Consider the following 19,240-nt stretch of genomic DNA (forward strand, 5'->3'; position numbering starts at 1 on the left):
TTATTATTATTATTATTATTATTATTATTATTATTATTAATATTATCCTCATATCCTCTCTGGCTACGGGGAAACGCTATGCTGGGGGCGTGTTTTGTTTACTATTCCTGACTGATAATGGCAGCTCCCAGCAGCCCCAGCTACTCGCGTATTTCTCTTTTGTCGAGCGAAAAGAAAATAACGTTTTAGTTATGTCATTTGTGTTTTGGCTCAAAGATACTGGAGTCTAACGTTAACTACCAGGACTCATCCAAATCCACTCGCCACCCGCGTAGAATGATACGAGGCGACACACAGCAAATGGGATGGAAAACTTTTTGGACTACTACTTGGAGAGAGAATATACAGTACAACATGGAAATGAGATAAAGAAAATGTTTAAGCGGCTGCTGGACTACATCTCGACAGACACTGGTGGGTGCAGTGATGTGAATGTAAATGAATGGAAACTCAAGTTGATCAACGCATTTTGACTACAAATCTGCCAGGGAATCATATCAATACTAATCAAACAATATAAATATAGTCCTTTCATGCACAATTGATATCCTAACTATTCTAACGTTGCAATGCACGATTGATATCTTAAACAACGTTGCAAGACGGCTGTTCCTCAAGCACTTATTTTCAACCTAGAACCTAAACGTGCATGCGCGCAACCTAAACGTGCCTGCACTCAACCTCCCCGAGCAATTAGGCACGGTGCATTTCTTATTACGTCGGAACATTTGTGTTTGTGTCAGATTTGTGTTTGTATCTAGACCACATTGCTTAGCAGAGTTCAGTGATGTGAATGGAAACTGTCAAGTTGATCAACCGATTTTGAGTATCTATCTGCATGGGAGCAATTTTTTTCTTCTTCAAGTAACTAAATAGTTACTTTTCACAGTAACGCATTACTTTTGGGTGTAAGTAACTAGTAACGTAACGGAGTTACTTTTGAAATTAGTAACTAGTAAAGTAACTGAGTTACTATTTTTCAGTAACTAGCACAACACTGCTTATGATTAACAAGGCATTCGTTTTGTGGCATTAACGTTATATAGTTAGTGTTACACGTTCAATAACATCAGCATATTATTTACCCGAACGTAGCAAGCGTTCATACTAGCTCAGTTCCTGAGTTTTACCCATTCTGCAATCTGTTAATAACGTTTTCAATCAGACACATGTATAGAAAGGCTTTGTTTTATTATAACATTAGTTGCAGTAAAATCATTATGCCTCATTTAAGTCATCCTGCGGAGCTAAAAGCGAAACGTCGGCCGCTCCGTGTTGTTGTTGTTCTAGAAAACCTCTCTCGTCAAAATCAATGGCGGACAAAAGCAGAAGTTAAAAATGTATACGCGCTTGCCGATTGGTGGTAACAGCAGAGGCGGGTGCAAGCGGTGTGTGACGTAATTGGCAGAATCGACTGTCAATCAAAATTTCATTGGTTGAGACAATAGTATCTAGCTGCAGCCCAGCAGGTAGACCATGCTGGGAGAACTAGTATCTAGCTGCAGCCCTGCAGAACATACTGGGAGAGAGATAGTGCTATTTCTTGATGCCTATGTTCATATCGGTGAGCACAATTTGTAAGACAAATATACAGTAGTTTCATAAAAAAATATATATATATATTACAAAAAAAAATAATATTACAAAAAAAGAAAATATTTAAAAAATATAAAAAAAAATTGTTGCCACAAATATCGATATCGGTATCGGCCGATTGTGTTAGTTGAACAATCGGTATCGGTGGCAAATTTTCATATCGGTGCATCCCTACTCGCATGATCGCATCCCAAACGCGGAAGTGAAAGTGAAATTCCATTGGTTCTCCCAGTCCACGTGACCATCTCTAGCACTTCAATTGGCCATAGTGACAGACATAGACACGATGAAGACCTGAGCTCAGAGATGGAACAAGCAGCTGATGTGGTCCAAGTGCACGCGCGTCACCGTTTATTATCATGTAACATTGTGGGGGGGACAATAACTCCATTCTGAAACCATGCGGGGGACTTTTCCCGGGGGCCCCCCCCCATAGTTACGCCCCTGGTCTCTCACCTCCTGAAACAAGGACACTGTATAGGAACGACTCTGTAACACGAAATACTCTGAGAACCTTTTATTTTTTGATCTTTTTTTATTTATATATATATATATATATATATATATATATATATATATATATATATATATATATATATATATATATATATATATATATATATATATATATATATATATATATATGTATATATATATATATATATTTTTTTTTTTTTATTTCTTTTTACCATTATTATTATTATTATTATTATTATTATTATTATTATTATTATTATTATTATTATTATTATTATTATTATTATTATTATTATTATTATTATTATTATTATTATTATTATTATTATTATTATTATTATTATTATTATTATTATTATTATTATTATTATTATTATTATTATTATTATTATTATTATTATTATATATTTCTTTCTACATAGTTTTTGGTGTTGGTCTGGTATTATTATTATTATTATATTTTTTTTGTCGATAAGTGTATGTATGTCACGTTCGTATTGTCTACTGTAATGTCTAAAAAAAACTAATCAAAATATAATTTTTTTTTTTAAATTAAAATATATATTTTTTAAAAGATGAATATAACTCATCAGTTTCATCAACATAAATAATCCAATAAGGGCACGGTTGGTACGAAAGTGATGGTGACGTCCTGATTAGATGGAGCGCCGAGTGGCAAGCGGATGCAGATAGGCTACATCATTTATGATAAATGTTTTATTTAAATGTTTATGACTAGTCACTATAATAGTATAATATTAGTGTAGCCTAATCTTTATCTGCAACTGTGAAGAAAAAACCCATTGGTTTAAACAGAATGAATAGACACATACAAAAAAGATATATACACTTTTAATTTTTTTTATTTATATATATATATATATATATTTTAATACAAAATTCGAATGTTGATTTAGAATTCGAATGTCAACATTATGATCGAAGCTTCGAAGCATTTGGTACAGCCCTAGTGGGTGGGTGTATTGGCAACATAAGGAGCTAAATATTTCTACAGAAAGCTTGTCTTATATTGTGGTTGGCTGACACAAAACACCTGTGTGGGAAACATGCATGTCAAATAAATGCTTCCTCCTTGTCTTCATCACCGTCGGCTCCTTTTACAGCCTCTTCTCTTCAGGAAATGTAGCTTATTCTGCTGTTGCACTTTGTTGTTGCTCAGGATAACAGTGCTGACGGTCTGAAAGGTCACATGTAAATCTCTTGTACTGTAAGTCTTGTTTGTTTATTTATCAATTGTTAGAGTTAGGGTAGATGTTGTTCCTGCAGCGTGGTTTCAACACAGCCGTGGACTTGTGATCTCTTTTCGTTACGGTATTTCACAACAGCACTTCCAAAACAGATGGACAAAGTTCACCCCACTGAACACATTATTTTAAGGGGGCAAACACATCCACTTACCGTATATACTCAACACAAACAGAAGTAAAAGAACACTTGTCCTTCGCTAACCGTTATTTCGTGTGTTAAGAAATCAAATATTACACAAATTTGTTCCACTAGGAAGGGGTCTGGTGTCTATACTTTCTACCAGGCAGGCATTTTCTTCTACACTGCCTTACATTTCAGTTCACCATTCCAGGTATTCTTTTTTTCATTAGGTAGTATATAGTGGCGAGACAGAGGGGATAAAAGGTTCTGAACCAGAGTTGTGTAACGGTTTAACTAAGCCAGGACTAAGCCAAGCCGAGAGCGGGTTCTCAGACTGTCCAGGGATATACATGGAGAGAATGGTCAGGCAGGCGGAGGTCATGCACAGGGATCCAATGTGATACACATGGCATGCACCTGATCTGAAGTAATGAGGAAAACATGATGCAAATCTCATGTCTTTGAATCTGATGTCTGAATCACTGCTGAATCCATTTAGCCCACCAACACTAACACAAATCAAGTTTCAAGTTCAAGTTTACTTTATTTGCCACGTTCAGTAGACTGAATTGGAATTATAATGTACAAAGCTTAAAAACAGAGCTTAAAAACAGGAGGAGGAACATAAACAAACCATACAGACGTATTACAAGGATACATGTAAGCAGGCGTTACATACAGACATTACTACACATAAACATATAGTAGACAATTTCAGACAACAACACCAACGACAACATCACATCAGCAGAGCAACAAAAGCCTCCATGTGCAAAATCAAGCATAAAATAAAAATTGTATAAATTTAGTATAAAATTAAATACTAAGTATTTAGACTGTGCACTGTCGTGGGAACAAAGCTGTTCCTTAGACAAGTGGAGGAGCCTTGATGGAACGCTATCTGCCAGAAGGAAGTAGGACAGACAGTTGGGAGGCTGGAGGAGCCTTGATGGAACACTACCGTCTGCCAAAAGGAAGCAGGACAGTTGAGAGGATGGTTGGCTGGAGTCATGCACTCTGGCTTGGTAGATCTCCTTGACAGATGGAGAACACACATCACTAATTGGAAGCTAAAACTCTTGAAGCGTGTATCTCTCCTTCTGTCACTCAGCCAGTCACCCTGCTGCACCACGAGTCACTCCCACCTCATGTGCCATGATCTGCCTAACCAGCTCGTATCTTCCCACGCTCCCCTCTCTCAGTCTGGGCCTGTCCCAGGGACATACTGAGCTGCCAAACCCACATTTCAGAATCTGTCTCAGGAACAACATCCAGATGCTGGGGTCAAATCTCATCGGGGGCTCGTTCTCTAAAAATAAGGCTATTACAAAGGCTATTTACTGTAACTGATGTGTAACACATTTTTGCTCTTGACTTATTTTTTTATCCAAAGAGCATCCTAACATTTTTGAAGCTACCAATTTTTGTTGCATTGACGATATTCACACGCAGGCTAACCCTAACCCAACCCCCTCCAATGTACAGTAAATGTCCTAACCCAGTAATACACAAGACCCTCTTCTTGGACCAAGTAAGGTTTCGTCGATAATCCAATGTACAGTTACCCCCCCCACCTACCCATCCCCCCCCCCCCACCTACCCAACCCCCCCCCCCACCTCCTCCAATGTACAGTTTATTCGTCAAATGTATATACTCTCTTTTTTGTTTTGTTTTTAACTCCTTTTGTATCACAAACAGTACTGTATTTGTAAATCTGGTATGTCATAAATGTATATATGTAGCAGTACTGTCTATCTGTATGTCATGTATGTCATGTTATGATGAATTGAAAATGGGGGACCCTGATGTAAACAAGACGAAAGTCTTTCTCTGGTCTGCATCCCCTTAACAATTGTGTGTATTGAGCCGTACTGTATTGTACCCATTCTGCAATCTGTTAATAACATTTTCAATCAATCAATCAAAGGCATTTTGCTCTCATGTCACGCTCAGGAGGGATGAGGGTGGAAAGGAATCCCAACGTGAGCATGACACAAGAGCAAAATGGCTGCTGCATGAATATGGATATAATGTTAAAATAATATATGGTAACACTTTATAATAACACTCAGTTATAAGACCTTTATAAGGTATTTGTAGACAATGAACTAATCATGAACAAACCATTTATAAACATTCGTAAATTATTATTAAATCATTTATAACTATATTTGTATAACATTTACAAATTAGTTCTACATTATCTATAACTCATCAACATTGCTTGTACTTGATTTGTTCCTCATTAAATAATGTTGTTTAATGTGTAGTAACACATTTGTAGATGCTTTAAAAAATGGATATGAAAAAACGACTATACTGTACCTCCATTTATTTGTTCATGTTCAACAAATAATTTGTAAAACAATCTTAAAAGATCTATAAATCATTCTCAGATGTTATTGTGTGCCGTAATCTAAAGGGAAGACTATTCATCATTAACAAATGTCTAATACAGTTAATTATTTGTTGACTTTTTCATCACGTTACAAATGTTGACAGCTTTCGGATCCACCCTTCTTTGTGACATCAAACAGTGACAGAATTAGGACTATAGATAAATGCAATTGTATTAACATATAAAATACATGTGCACACATAACATATAGTGTAACCTGGGGGACACTAGGACCCAGGAGTACCCTGGCCAGGTATTGCCATAGTATGTAGAGAAAGTCTCACACGAGTGAGACTTGACTTCACGTTTGTTCCCGTCTGTTTGAATGGAAGCTACATACACATTATACATTGCAGAGCCAATGAATTTGTGCTGCCCCACCCTTTTAAGGTATGAGCAGGCTAAACACCTTTTTCGTTGGTAAATCTATTCCATAATTTCTGACCTACAACTTAACACTTTCTGCGCCAAACCCGAGAAAAGTCGGGTTTCGCCGCCAGCGGTTGAGCACCAAACCCGACTTTTCTCGGGTTTTGATCCTTTGATATTTTCCCTTTGATCCCTGTTCTAAACACTCAGCCGGAGCTCCCTAGCTCTCCCTGGCAAATCTGCCTACGTTGGAATTGCAATGATGATCGAATCTCGCCAGGTGGCAGTTGAACTGGGATAGTTTAGTTTAGACAGTGTTCTGTCCTGATCCCTGTCTGTACTGACTCCCTCTGAGGGGGAGGCGTTCTTGCAGAGCAATCGCTCTGAGATTTTCTCACCTCAAACCTATCGTTTCCCATATACACGAGTATACACATATACACAAGTAATCGCGATCGCCGATGGGATCACTGGGATTATTCTTTTTGGAATACCTTCTGGCTTATATGTGTCTTATAACTGAGTGTTATTATAAAGTGTCATAAATTAATTAATTAGTAAGCTTTCTCAATCTCTCAATCATCTTTGTATTTACATTTTAGTTGTTGTTGGAATGCTATTAGTAAGTTTTCTCAATCTCTAAAATAAATCATGTTTTTCTTTTAGTTGTTGGAGAACTATTAGTAAACTTTCTCAATCTCTAAATCATCTTTTTCTTTTAGTTGTTGTTGGAGAACTATTAGTAAGCTTTCTCAATCTCCAAATCATCTTTTTCTTTTAGTTGTTGTTGGATACCTATTAGTAAGCTTTCTCAATCTCTAAATCATCTTTTTCTTTTAGTTGTTGTTGGATTTTATTAGTAAGCTTTCTCAATCTCTAAATCATCTCTTTCTTTTAGTTGTTGTTGGAGAACTATTAGTAAGCTTTCTCAATCTCTAAATCATCTTTTTCTTTTAGTTGTTGTTGGAGAACTATTAGTAAGCTTTCTCAATCTCTAAATCATCTTTTTCTTTTAGTTGTTGTTGGAGAACTATTATTAAGCCTTTTCAATTTCCCACTGTCTAGCAACCACAGTATTCGCCCCCAGGAGGCTGAAATCGTGTGTGGAGGTCAACGTGTGTGTGTGTGTGTGTGTGTGTGTGTGTGTGTGTGTGTGTGTGTGTGTGTGTGTGTGTGTGTGTGTGTGTGTGTTCATGCCATTGGCTAAAAGGGGGCATGGCCACACATATATTATAAACACTAGATGACTCACCCACGCTGCTGGCCAACAGAGACCAACGTTGCCACAAGGTGGCCATCTTGCTGCAGGGCAGCACGCCCACTCTACTCATAACATGAATGTCTATAGTGCATGTACTATTGAAATAACCATAGCTTGCTAAATTTTCAAATGTTTGGTTTATTAAAAATGTCAGAGATGTAGATATCATACTACATACTTTCATATAAAAAATAAAACATTTATAATAAAGATTCTTCCAAGCAAGAATCATAGCCACGTTAATAACGTTTGTAATAAACCAAACCGTTTGTAAATCTGTCAAGATTTCAGCGAGTTAAGAGTATTTTTGTTTGTGCAGATCATTGGGTCTCATTCCCGAAAAATTTTCAAAGATATATTCTGGAAGACTTATCTTGGAACCACTGAGACATAATCAATGACGAGTTCACTCTGAGTCCTGAACGTGCTGGTAATATGTCTTAAGTGGCTGAAAAGGTCGCACAAATTATATGATCTGATATCTGCTTGGACAATGGCATTCTGTCTTAAACTCGAAAGCGCGTTCCCGTTCAGGTCATTTGCCTACAAAACACAGCCTCCAGAGCTCCTTATAAGGCAACTAGTGACGCAGCTGTGTGCAAATGGAATGGCGGAAGTGCTTTGCGAGTCTTGCGAGCCGCGTGATTACGAAACCTAGCGTCAGTCAGTGCCAATCAGAGAGCGTCTCCGAGAAATGCGGCTAGGTTTCGTAATCACGCTTGCGTGCCATCAAAACTAGATTAGATTAATGTATTGGCATCATATACAGCTCGCGGTACACACCTGCCGCAGCGCGCGCGCGCAGTACTGTATATGAATGAATGAATGAAATATAATATATATAGCCTACGGCGGGCGTAATGAATGAATGCAGTATGGCTTATTATTCCATAATTAAGCCTATAGGCTACTGTTCATTCGTAGGCGCACACAAGACTTGTTATGGAATATTAATGCAGTCTATTTCCACCGATTAGCTTTAGTTCTTATTTATTTATCCACTGTCATTTCAGTGTTGGTGTATAGGCTATAGTGTATTTCAATATAAGTTTAATTGATTAATGATATATTCGAAGGAATGCAGGTTTATAGCTATATCAACTCCCTCCAATGTACAGTAAATGACCAAGTATGGTTTTGTCAATATTTATGTACAGTTTTGCTTGTACAGTGTAAGTCTACCACCCCTCCTACCCAACCTCCTCCAACAGTTTCTACGTCAAATGTACTCTCTTTTCTGGACTCTTTTTGTATCACAAACAGTACTGTATTTGCAAATCTGGTATGTCATAAATGTATAGATGTAGCAGTACTGTCTATCTGTGTCGTGTGTGTCATATTTATGATGAATTGAAAATGGGGGACCCTGATGTAAACAAGACGAAATTATTTCTCTGGTCTGCATCCCCTTATGTAATTGAGCTGTACTGTACTGTACCCATTCTGCAATCTGTTAATAAAGTTTTCGATCAATCAATCAATCAAACAAAAGTCTGTCCCATTGTATACCAATCAATGGGATACATTGCATGTTGACCTGCATTCTTTCAAATGTATATAATTAATCATTAAAACAGATGTGTAACAAATAAGAAATACTAATTCCACAGAAAGCATTAAATAATTATTATTTTCAATCATTTCACAATAATTGCATAATTGTGTTTGAATATCTGAGTAATTAAAGTAATTATACATTTGTCCAAAATAGATGGTTCAGATATGGTTAAGCAGCTGCCCTGTGATCAGATGAATCCATATTATTTATTTTTCCGACATCAAATGCGTAATTTCTTATCGTACAAATATTGTCATATTTATTTACAGTAATTAATTCCAAGGAGGCCTGTAGCGTTGACGTGAAGGAATCACTATCAGAACACAGTCTGTCAAGTTATAATGACATTTTAAATTAGTCAATCAATCATGAGATTTGATCTTGGCTGAGAGCAGATTTAAGAGTGCTCCTCAGCACTCTTAAATCTGCTCTCAGCCACGATCAAATCTGATCTCAGGAAGATTTGGGGACTCCCACTCCCAGCCCTAATATGTCTTAAATGGGCCGAAATCTGGCTAAGACGAATTCTTTTTTCGTAACTTCGTTTCGGGAATGAGACCCATTCACCTTAACAGAATAGTCCACCAAGCAAGATGGTGGACTACGCTGGAGACTCCGCCTTGAGCCATCTAGTGTTTATATATATCTATCGCCATGGCAATGTGAGTGGCTCATCGCAAAAAAAGGAAAGCTTTATCATGGGGCAAGGACACACACCAGCCATGCCCCCTTGTGTGTATGTGTGTGTGTGTATGAAAATATGCACGGATAGATGCATGTACGTATGCGGTCGCAGCTATTGTAAATTCGAGCTAGCTGTATGTACAGTAGGAGTGGAAAAGTACAGGAATTTAGTGTGTTTCCCAGCAGTTCTGCTCAGAGTGAGCTCACACCTCTGCGGTTATGGAGGCTGGCAAGCAGCGTTAAGGAATGCAAGGCGTCCGTCCAGTTCTGACGTGTTAGAGCAACAGTAACCACATTATTTATCCTTCACTCTCAAGAGAGGGAGAGAGCGAGAGTAAGTAGCACAACTGTCAATTGGTTTGGTATTACCGTTTTTCTTTTTTCACATTAGTCTAATTGTATTTTCTAGCCTGGCTCTAACCAGCCTCTTTCATCTTAAGTTAACTATTATTGGATGGATGTCTAGCTCACTCTGTGGTCCGCCAGTTGTTGTTCAGTTCAGTTGTTGCTCTGTATGTATGTCCTGCCTTTTTAATAATGTTCCTTTGTGTTTAATTTTTATTTATTTTATTTTATCCCCTTTCCCCTAGGGGGCTTTTTTTTATCCACTTTTTCTCCCATTTTCAATTTTTTCTCCCATCCCAATTTTTCATATCGTCCAATTCAACCCTCCCCATGTCTTCAAACGTTGTTTCTTGCCTCCCACAAGCCGGCTGCAATGTGGACTAAGTCATACATAGCACGAGTCCCCTCCGTAACAGCCGTCGCATCTTTTCACCTGCGCGGCTCGATCTTTCAGCGTCGAGGTTCTGGGCTTTGGAGGGGCCCGCCCCCGTCGCTTCTTGATTCTACTGCGCAGGCGCACCAACCGACCTGTAGGAGTCGCTGTCCACAACGCCCGATCCCCACCCTTCAGTTTCCCTCCCCGTAATACGGCCAATGTGTATTACTGTGGACGACCAGCTAAACTGAAAGCAATGTGGAGAGCGGGGCTCGAACAGGAGGCGTCCTGTTCGAGCCTAGTCTCCAGCATTCGTTGCGAGCGCCTTGCCCACTGCGCCACGTAGCCGCCCTCCCCTAGGGGGCTTTTTACCCCCAAATAGGCCGTTATTGAAAATAAGAACTTGTTCTTAATTAACCTGCCTATTCAAATAAAGGTATGATGATGAGGCACTCCAATCGGTTATCAGTCACTTGTTCTAATGGTTACAAAGGCTCAGGAACCTTCTGGTTAATTACCGGACATTTTCCTGAAATCTTCCATGGGAAGTTAAGAATTTTGGAAATTCTGCCCAATTTCAAATGAAGATTTTAGCTTATAATAGTTCAACTATTTTATTGGGACAATAGACATAATAAGGCAATACTAGGGCTTGTTTTGTTTAAAATATCCACGCATTCAATCTGCAGCGCACTCCTCCATGTGCATATAATTGCCATCATCTCATTTAACAAGAATTCAGTAGAATACAACCCTCTGCATGCACAGTGCATTCTCCCATCACATGTGCAAAGTGATCCTCCATCCTATACAGTATGCAGAGCAATCCTCCCATCAGATGTGCAAAGTGATACTCATAACTCATAACTAAATTGTAGATCTTTTTAAAATGTCTATTGGTTAGAAGGGCATTATGGCTGCTTGTGATATGGTAAAAGGTAGGGCTCGACCAAATTCATAATTTTTTATATTATCCATCTGCATTTTTTTTTATCGACTGGCCAATGCAGTCCCTTTTTGCACTATACGCCTGATGCAGCCACCACTCTCTTTAAGACACAGTCGATGCCCCGTGCACCCACAGAATGATCAGATTGGTCAAAACGTTCAGAATGACGAGTAGACACAGCCAAACAACACTCTTCTCCATGAGTGTGTGAGAGATTCATTGTGGGAAAGTCAGACGTGAAGTAGTATGGATTCATTTACCTTCACTCAACTGGAATTAGCATTGACACGTTATGTACAGGGCAAAAGAGGATGCACACTGATCTGTTCATTTAACAGTAATTACAAAGACTAATCTTCAAGAGAAAGTTGTCCTTCATGTTCTAGTATAGTTCACTTATTGAGACACTGGAATGCCTGATTGAGACCATAGACAATTCTTTAAAGGCAGGCATTTGCTAATTAATTTAGGATGAAAACCAAAGTAGGCCAATACCATAAACTATGGAACCAGAGAAACACCAGAGAATACAGTCATGATCAAACAGATATTCATCATAGAAATTATAAAGATGCGCGGCTGGGGCGGCTGTCAGCGTTGCCTCCGGCTTGGGCCGGCCGTCATACTGACTCAATTGGCAGAGTCAGCTGAAAGGGGAGTCGATGGGTGGTAATCTGGTCGTTGTAAACAGCGACTCCTACAGGTCGGTCAGGGAGCCTGCACAGCAAGGATAAAAAAAAAAAGATGGGCGGCTGGGTAGCGCAGCGGACTAAGCGCTCGCCTACCACCGCAGAGACTCTGGGATCGAATCCAGCTGTCAGCGGTACCTCCGGCTTGGTCAGTCGTCCCTACTAACACAATTGGCAGTGTTAGCGGGTGGGAAGCCGGCGGGGTATTATGTGTCCTGGTCGTTGTAAACAGCGACTCCTACTGGTCGGTCGGGGCGCCTGCTCAGCAAGGAAGGGATCTGGGGGAGGTAGTGTGATCCTCCCACGCGTTACACTCCCCCAGTGAGAGTCCTCGCTGTCAGGTGAAAAGAAGCGGCTGGCTGACTCCACATGTATCGGAGGAAGCATGTGATAGTCTTCAACCCTCCTGTTGAGAGTCACACTAGTGACACTGGTTAATTATGACATCCTGTTCTCTCTGTCAATTATGGGATGTAAAAGGTTTAAGCATATGTTTATGGTATATATCTGTTTTAGATCTAGGCATATGTTACTGTATGTGTCTATATGTGAAGTGTATGGGCTGCTCTGCACAAGTCACAATGAAAAGAGCAGGGTGGCACATTTTGTATTCTTATATAAGCTGTATATTCTTTATACACTTTAAAAACTAATACCACAGTTAATGTTAATGTTATGTTACAGTTAATATGCAGTCAGACTGGAAACAGAAACCTTTTGATAGGATGCATGGGACTGCTCGGAATAGAAAGGGGCCCCTTAAGAATGTGACCTTGGGAGACAGCTCCGAGCGAGACGAGCACAGAGATGAGAGCAGAAGAGAGAATCACTGTCTTACAGTTATGAGGCAAGGAACTGGCCTTAAACTACAAAATACATATATGATGTGTGATCAATCAGTGTTATTATATATGGGTATTGAATAGTACAGGTATATATATATATGTATGAATATATCTGTATATATATATATGAGCATATAAGCTATTCATGCTAGAAGGATGTATTGTATTGTGTATTACACAGGACTGGTGATACTGACTGGACCTCTCAGGAATGTGCTTACGGGGCCTTCTTCTCCAGCTAGAGACAGAGGGACTTTCCACTCTGTTACTGTTACAATTACTTTCTATGTTACAAACCAGTGGAGTAGACGGCAGCCAATGACAACTAGGAGGGGAGGAGAGTTAGTCATTATGTGTTGTACGTCGATTGGATGGTAGAAATTACATGACTGTATTTGGACCAAAGTGAAGAGATATTGGGGGCTTTATAAAGACCAACTCGCAGGCTCCCAGCAGAGTTTTTACAGGATTTTGAGATGGAGAGTTTTTGAGATGTAGATTTTACAGGATTTACAGATTTTGCTTGTAGACACCAGCCGTGTTAGGCTATTGCTATCTTAGAGATGAGATGTTTTGTTTATATAATCTTTTAAACTGTATTGGACATTTCCAATACAGTCCTTTTTTGTAACTTAAATAAAGATGACTTTTTATAATTATCCATTGAGTTCTTGGACTGATTCCTGCCAGCAATGCCAGCAATACCGGCCGCGCCCTGACATTTCTTGAAGGTGACTATATGTACTGGCAGCATGTACTACAGATTGAATCAATTGCTGGTTAATGCTTTTCAGCTAAAGTTATATATTATATATATATACCAGTGGCGAATTCTCAGGGCCTTCAAGGTATTCAGAGAAGGCCCTGTGAGCCTCAGAAGAAAGAAAATATGAATTTTAAAAATTACTTTTTTAATTTTATTTTTTTTATTTTTTTTAATCAAATGTATTAAAATAGTTTGTGTCGCTAATCTGTTAAAACCGCACTGTTTCACTCGCCATAGTTGTTTTCGACCCATTCACTGCGCATTAGAGCGTTTTTGTACAGGAGAAAATAACAGCCAATCGGAGATTTCTTTTCACAAGTCTCTGGGCAGACTTTCCTCCATCGGGTATTCTAGCTCGACCTGCCCAATAAACCTTAACAGGAGCCCAGGTGTGGAGTGACAGTTTGATCAGCCAATCACATTTGGAGCTGTAGTCAATGGGCGTAGTCTTTTAGATGCCAAAGTATTCTAGAGTCTGGCTGCGTCGGCCAATCAGAGCGCAAAACGGCAAACGCGAGTGAGTGAACTATCAAGCAAGACAACACGAGACAAACTGAAACATGGCAGCAGCAAATGATACCGTCGATGTTGTTGCGGATTTATTAACAGTTCCCTTTTCAAGAAGAACATTCAATGAAAAGATGGACATTGTCAAAAAAGGCCGCCCAACCCCAGAAGGACTGGAAATCAGCCAGGCATCAAAGGCCGGTTACGAGCGACATTTCCAGGCTAGCAATTGGGAACGGTACCCCTGGATGACTGGCTCGGTTTCACGGAAGAAGCTTTTCTGCTGGGAATGTTTGTTGTTTGGGACCGACAAGGGTGCGTGGAACTTTAGAGGCTTCGATAACCTTACCTGTTTAACAAAGTCTGCACAAAAGCATGAAGGCTCGGCAAGTCACCTTAAGGCAACAATTAGTCTGAAAACATTTGGAGACGCAAGGATTGATTTACAGCTGGATGAACAGAGACGGAGAGAAACAACGATGCACAACGAAAAGGTCAAAAAAAATCGGGATATTTTAAAACGGCTCATACACTGCGTGGTTTTCCTAGGGAAACAGGAGATGGCTTTCAGGGGCCATGATGAGAGTGGAACATCTTTGAACCGGGGGAATTACCTGGAGCTTTTGTCATTTTTAGCAGAATATGATCCAGCTTTGCACTACCATCTGACCACTTCCAAGGTATTTATTGGAACCTCAAGTCAAATACAGAACGATTTGATAAGTGCTGTTGCTGATGTGATGAATGACGAAATTAAAGAAGAAATAAGGAACGCGTCATGTGTAGCTCTAATGCTGGATGAAACGTCCGATGTGAGCAATGCTGCACAGCTGTCGATTGTTCTTCGTTATGTAACAGACGGTGGCGTAAAAGAGAGGTTCATTAAATATGTGGATGTGTCGGGGGGCAAAACAGCAGAAGAGGTTGCAACCCTGGCTCTTAATTTCTTGGAGGAATATGCATGCACAGATAAACTTGTAGCGCAGTGTTACGATGGTGCACCCGTTATGGCCTCGGGACTAAACGGTGTCCAAGCCAAAGTGAAGGAAAGGGTCCCCGATGCGCTTTTCATACACTGTTATGCACATGTCCTTAATTTAGTTTTATCTCAAGGTGTAAAAAAAATTCAAGAATGCAAAATCTTCCTCTCACACCTGTCTTCCATGGCCGCGTTCTTTACTAAATCGCCCAAACGTACGCAAGTGCTTGACCAGATGTGTCAAAGGCGACTGCCACGAGTTGCACCAACTAGGTGGAATTTCACATCAAGATTGGTTTGCACTGTATTTGAACAGAAAGATGCTCTTAAGGACGTGTTCCAGTACATAGTTGACCACCATGAGGAATTTGACGATACTGCTACAGGCGGTGCTGATGCTCATATATCATACTTGAGCACCTTTGAATTTAGCTTTTTAATTTCAACATTTTACGAAATGTTTTCCCATGCAGATGTTCTTTTTGACATTTTGCAGAGCAAGTCATTTGACATGCAGTTTTGTTTGGCTCGGGTGGACGAGTTTTGCATTCGCATTGAGGAGCAGAGGCCACGTTTTGAGCAACTCTATGACGAGACAGTGAACACCACCGGTGTGCCACCTGGGCGCAGAGCGTGCGGAGATCCACGTACATACTACAAGAAGGTGCATGATGGCATTATTGACAATATTCTAAATCAAATGACAACTCGTTTTAAAGATCACGAAAAGCTTTCATTCCTTTCCCTTCTGGATCCCACGCAGTTCACCATCTACAAGAAAACGTTCCCTGAAACTGCTTTCACAAGCCTGACTGACAGCTACGGGCCGCGTTTTGACTTGCCACGGCTGAAAACCGAACTCGGTGTCATGTATTCTATGGCAGATTTTCAGGGAAAGGACCCATCTGACCTTCTTCTATTTCTTCAACAAAAAAAACTCAGTGAAAGCATGAAGCAGCTATATAAACTGACGTGTTTAGTTGTAACTATCCCTGTCACCACCTCAACCGTGGAAAGGACATTTTCTGCCCTCAAGCGCATTAAAACATATGCAAGGAATACAACCGGACAAGCCCGACTCTCTGCATTATCCTCCATGTCAATTGAAAAAGAAATGCTCCTGGATCTGAAAAGGACTGATCAGCTGTATGACCGGGTCATTGAAAAGTTCACCCAAACGGACAGGAGGATGGATTTCGTCTTCAGGTGAACCACGTCAAAATGGTGAGTGAAACAAATTAATTTATATTGATTATATTGATCTGCCGCTGCGCATTTTATTTCCACACAAATATATGTCTGTCTTGAAATATTGGCTGGGCTGCTGTGCGTTTCATTTGGTAATTCTTGACTTGATCTTTCTTTGCATACCGTAACTTCCCTCTAAGCACAATTTGAATTGTATTAAAATAGTTACATTTGTTTCGTTGTTGAGTCACCATGCATGTCTAATAATGACAACTCGCTGGGAGGCGGAGATCGGCATTGGTTTCAGCGATCACGCAACGTTGAACCACGCGATAATGTTGCTGTCTCTCTCTGCTTTCTCAATTCTTCGCTTGATATAATTAATACAAATGTCCAATATAACGGAATTCGTTAGCTCATACAAATGTGATTATAACAGACTGCTGTTTAGTGTCGGGCCGACTGCCCACAGAACGGTCTATTTTATTTCAAGTCAGCAGCAGCAGCACGGAGTATCGAGGGACTTATTTTATTTGGAATATAATATTAATAATATATAATATTATGAAGGCCCGGTTAACTCCGGTACGCTTCGCCACTGATATATACTATTGGCAGTAGTAAAACGTATTAGACGGTAGTGTTGTCACGATACTGGAATTTCGACTTCGATACGATACCTTGAAAAGTATCGATACTTTCGATACTTTCAATACCAAAAAAATAAAAAATTATAATAATTTTTTTATTATAATAATATATATATATTTTTTTAACAAATTTTGCTTTTGTTGCTGGTTGATTCTCCTCAGCTTCTCTCTGGTACTATACGAGAAGATAAATACACTTTTAAAACCCTTTGTTTATCTTTAGATCAGAGAGAGAGAGAGAAAGAGAGAGTGGCTGCTAGAGATTTTAGGTCTACTGAGCGCACCTTTCTAGTTATGACCCAGAGAGAGAGAGAGAGAGAGAGAGTTCTCCGGAGCTATGCTCGGAGCATTTATTAACGTTACATTTTCAACAACATTGCTGCTAATTAGACACTTCATGGAGGCGGGGTAACGTTGTGTCGAGTTCATGTGTGTACTGGTGTAGGATGGGCTCCGGCTCCGCTAGACCTAACGTTGGAAACGGGGTAGTTGTGTCGAGTTCATGTGTGTACTGGTGTAGTGGGCTCGGCTTGACGTTACTCTGTTTCCATGAAGTAATAGGTGGCCAGCTAGCTAGCATTAAGCTAACGGAGGAACGACAGCTAAAGTGCACTTTCTTCAACCTCGAACCTAAATTCCTTAGCAACCCGTGTTACCAAGTAAACAAATCACGGAACGATAGCCAGTTAGGCTGCACCAGCCTAGTACTACTAACGTTAGCTCCCAGAACGATAGTTAGTTAGCCCGCACCAGCCTAGTACTACTAACATTAGCTCCCAGAACGATAGCCAGTTAGCCCGCACCAGCCTAGTACTACTAACGTTAGCTCCCAGAACGATAGCCAGTTAGCCCGCACCAGCCTAGTACTACTAACATTAGCTCCCAGAACGATAGCCAGTTAGCCCGCACCAGCCTAGTACTACTAACGTTAGCTGCCAGAACGATAGCCAGTTAGCCCGCACCAGCCTAGTACTACTAACGTTAGCTCCCAGAACGATAGCCACGACAGCTAACGTTAGCTAATAATAGCGTTGTTTACAAACTGAAGACAGGGCTGCTGCCCGGCTGTGAGGGGGGAGGAGGCTGTAGCAGCTTGTGTCTGTTGCTCTGAGCGAGGAGGAGGAGGAGGCGGAAGGGCGCTCTGGCAGCGCGTCTGTCTGTCAACAACTTGCGGGAGCAAGCCAGCTGAGCTGGTACCGATACTGGAGAAAGTATCGGTACTTCGGGAAATGAGTATCGAAGCCGTTTTAAATATTCAGTATCGATATGTATCGATACTTCGATATTTTTGACAACACTATTAGACGGTGAAGTAATATCACCAAGCTTGCAAATAATGATTACGTGTTAGTACGCTAATATGGGTTCTTTCGTAAATTGATGATAATAATAATGGTAATAATAATAATTACAGACCATCCCTCACAAATGAGGACATTGGCGGTTACGGTGACGTAAGATCATCAGGCTTTCAGAGAAGCAGCATAACAGGCATTTCGTAAAATGATGATAATGATGATAACAATGATAATAATGATATTATTGTTATTATAGGCAATAAGAGTTCTCCTAGACATACATTCGGTTTATTACAAACAAGAAGAGGTTAACAACTCTTCTATGCTTACATTTCATATCAACTGGATATAACTAGACCAGTGACTATGAAGTAAGCTTGACAGAAATAGTAATTGACTCGAGAACTTGGCGAGTTTAGCACCTCGCTGGGGGATATCGAGCGGCCACAGGCTTCTATCTCGGGTAGGTGATTGAGATAGATAGAGACTGCCTGTAGCTCTTAACATGGGAATTGGAAATCATCTGATTAACGACAGGGTCATACTTGTCAGATAAAAACTTCCCGGTGATAAAACAAAATAGAGATTTCGCAACTTCTATCACTTGACCTAGTCAATGACGGAGGGGGTCGGAACGTGCATTCGCTATTTTTGTCGGTCAGGTGTAATTTGATAACAACAACAACATTTTGGAGACCCACTGGATTCTGAATGTCAAACACATCGCAGGGCCCTGCTTGATGTCAAGATGAGCAGACCAATGAGTTATGGGGTTATCAATCTGACCTGAGATCTAGCGTGGCATATATCACCTCCCTAGGCCGGCAAGTGGGGGGGAAATGCATGCAATGACCAGGAAGGGAATTGGCATAACGACTAAATTGGGGATGGGAGAAAAATATGGAAAATAGGGGG

At 40.1% G+C, this 19,240-nt stretch overlaps 2 protein-coding genes across 5 annotated transcripts in view; both read left to right on the forward strand.

The window, feature by feature from the left end:
* LOC311225931 (interleukin-1 receptor type 2-like) overlaps window positions 1–19,240 on the forward strand; it is a gene marked incomplete at both ends in the record, with an annotated part of 114,738 nt that overhangs the window by 93,461 nt on the left and 2,037 nt on the right. The window lies entirely within an intron of this gene.
* Window positions 1–19,240, forward strand: part of LOC311224945 (interleukin-1 receptor type 1) — a 112,554-nt gene that overhangs the window by 44,668 nt on the left and 48,646 nt on the right. Inside the window, exon 1 of one of the 4 annotated variants that reach the window (XM_084310104.1) lies at window positions 9,967–10,067. The exons of the other annotated variants lie outside the window; for them this stretch is intronic. The gene's annotated coding sequence lies outside the window, so the exon portion shown is untranslated. Of the gene's footprint in view, window positions 1–9,966; window positions 10,068–19,240 lie in introns of those variants that run through there. 4 annotated transcript variants of the gene reach the window in all.

The sequence above is a fragment of the Notolepis coatsorum genome, assembly GCF_963971535.1.
Source record: "Notolepis coatsorum genome assembly, chromosome: 3".
Taxonomy (NCBI): Eukaryota; Metazoa; Chordata; class Actinopteri; order Aulopiformes; family Paralepididae; genus Notolepis; species Notolepis coatsorum.